Genomic DNA, 2,678 nt, shown 5'->3' with positions numbered 1-2,678 from the left:
TTCCATAAGGTTCACCTAAGTAGTTCACCTCTGCCATTGCAAGGTTCTCAGGATCATAAGCTTCTTCTTCAGAAGATGCCTCTTGAGTACTGTTGGATGCAGCTTACATTCCATGCAGACTCTGAGAAATCATATTGACTTGCTGAGTCAATATTTTATTCTGAGCCAATATGGCATTCAGAGTATCAACTTCAAGAACTCCCTTCTTCATAGGCGTCCCATTACTCACAGGATTCCTTTCAGAAGTGTACATGAACTGGTTATTAGCAACCATGTCAATGAGTTCTTGAGCTTCTGCAGGCGTTTTCTTTAGGTGAATGGATCCACCTGCAGAAGTGTCCAGTGACATCTTTGATAGCTCAGATAAACCATTATAGAATATATCCAGGATGGTCCATTCTGAAAGCATGTCAGAAGGACACTTTTTGGTCAACTGTTTGTATCTTTCCCAAGCTTCATAGAGGGATTCACCTTCTTTCTATCTGAAGGTTTGAACATCAGCTCTAAGCTTGCTCAACTTTTGAGGAGGAAAGTACTTGGCTAAGAAAGCCGTGACCAGCTTATCCCAAGAGTTCAGGCTGTCTTTGGGTTGAGAATCCAACCATAATCTAGCTCTGTCTCTTACAGCAAAAGGGAAAAGCATGAGCCTGTAGACTTCAGGATCTACTCCATTAGTCTTAACAGTATCACATATCTGCAAGAATTCAGTTAAGAACTGAAAAGGATCTTCAGATGGAAGTCCATGAAACTTGCAGTTCTGCTGCATCAGAGAAACTAATTGAGGTTTCAGCTCAAAGTTGTTTGCTCCAATGGCAGGAATGGAGATGCTTCTTCCATGTAAATTGGAATTAGGTGCAGTAAAGTCACCAAGCATCCTCCTTTCATTATTATTATTTTCGGCTGCCATCTCCTTTTCCTGTTCGAAAATTTCTGAAAGGTTATCTCTGGATTGTTGTATTTTGGCTTCTCTTAATTTTCTCTTCAGAGTCCTTTCAGGTTCTGGATCTGCTTTCCACAAGAATGTTCTTATCCTTGCTCCTGCTCATATGACAAAGAAGAAGGCACAGAAAAATAATAATAATAATAGAGATCCTTTATACCACAGTATAGGGATCCCTTTGTGAGTGGAAGAAAAGAGGGGGAGACAAAGAATGTGATGTAAAGGAAGAAACACATCTGTGAGGATGGAAGAGAGGTGAAATGAGATGTTAGGATATGAATGAATAAATAGAATAGGATGAGAGAGAAGGAGGGAATTTTCGAAAATTATTTTTGAAAAGGGGTTAGTGATTTTTGAAAATGGTTTTTGAAAAATTGTTAGTAATTTTCGAAAATTAAGTTTTAAAACTTAAAATAATTAATAAATTAAAAGGAAATTTTGAAAAAGGGGAGAGATATTTTCGAAAATGAGAGAGAGAGAGTTAGTTAGGTGGTTTTGAAAAAGTTAAGAAACAAACAAAAAGTTAGTTAGTTAGTTGAAACAAATTTTGAAAAGATAAGAAGTTAGGAGGTTAGAAAAGATATTTTGAAAAGATATTTTTGAAAAAGATAAGATAAGAAGATATTTTTGAAAAGATATGATAAAATTAGTTTTGAAAAAGATTTGATTTTTAAAATCACAATTAATGACTTGATTCATAAGAAATCACAAGATATGATTCTAGAACTCAAAGTTTGAATCTTTCTTAACAAGTAAGTAACAAACTTGAAATTTTTGAATCAAAACATTAATTGATTAGTTATTTTCGAAAATTTTATATATAAAAATAAGAAAAAGATTTTTGAGAAATATTTTTGGAATTTTCGAAAATAACTAAGAATTTTGAAAAAGATTTGATTTTTGAAAAAGATTTTGAAAAAGATAAGATTTTCAAATTGAAAATTTGATTTGACTCATAAGAAACAACTTGATTTTAAAAATTTTTGAAAAAGTCAACTCAAATTTTCGAATTTGATGAGAGAAAAAGGGAAAGATATTTTTTTTTTATTTTTGAAATTTTTATGAAAAACATGAAAAATATGCAATGCATGAAATTTTTAGATCAAATCAATGAATGCATGCAAGAATGCTATGAATGTCAAGATGAACACCAAGAACACTATGAATGTCATGATGAACATCAAGACACAATTTTGAAAAATTTTTAATGCAAAGAAAACATGCAAGACACCAAACTTAGAATTCTTTAATGCTTACGCACTAAGAATTCAAGAATGCATATGATAAACATGAAAAGACACAAAACAAAAAATCATCAAGATCAAACAAGAAGACTTACCAAGAACAACTTGAAGATCATGAAGAACACTATGAATGCATGAAATTTCCGAAAAATGCTAGATGCATATGCAAGTGACACCAAACTTATGATATGACTCAAGACTCAAACAAGAAACAGAAAATATTTTTGATTTTTATGATTTTCTAATTTTTTTGGATTTTTTTCGAAAATAGTATGAAAAAGAAAAAAAAATAAGGATTCCAAAATTTTTAATATGAATTCCAGGAATCTTGCCATGTTAGTCTAAAGCTTCAGTCCAGGAATTAGACATGGCTCACTAGCCAGCCAAGCTTTCAATGAAAGCTCCAGTCCAAAACACTAGACATGGCCAATGGCCAGCCAAGCTTTAGTCTTTAACACGAGAGTATATTGCTCTTTGATAACAAATTGCAAGCC

The 2,678-nt window shown here is 32.6% G+C and overlaps 1 non-coding gene across 1 annotated transcript; it reads left to right on the top strand.

The window, feature by feature from the left end:
• Positions 1–403: 403 nt before the first annotated feature.
• LOC148564532 (small nucleolar RNA R71) lies at positions 404–511 on the top strand. Its single transcript, XR_015885005.1, has one exon. It is a non-coding gene; the product is annotated as a small nucleolar RNA R71 (small nucleolar RNA).
• Positions 512–2,678: the final 2,167 nt, after the last annotated feature.

The sequence above is a fragment of the Arachis ipaensis genome, chromosome B5 (genome assembly GCF_059453495.1).
Source record: "Arachis ipaensis isolate K30076 ecotype BB chromosome B5, ASM5945349v1, whole genome shotgun sequence".
In the NCBI taxonomy this organism is placed as follows: Eukaryota; Viridiplantae; Streptophyta; class Magnoliopsida; order Fabales; family Fabaceae; genus Arachis; species Arachis ipaensis.
The sequence above is the reverse complement of the archived record's forward strand: the minus strand, read 5'-3'. Positions and strand labels throughout refer to the sequence as shown.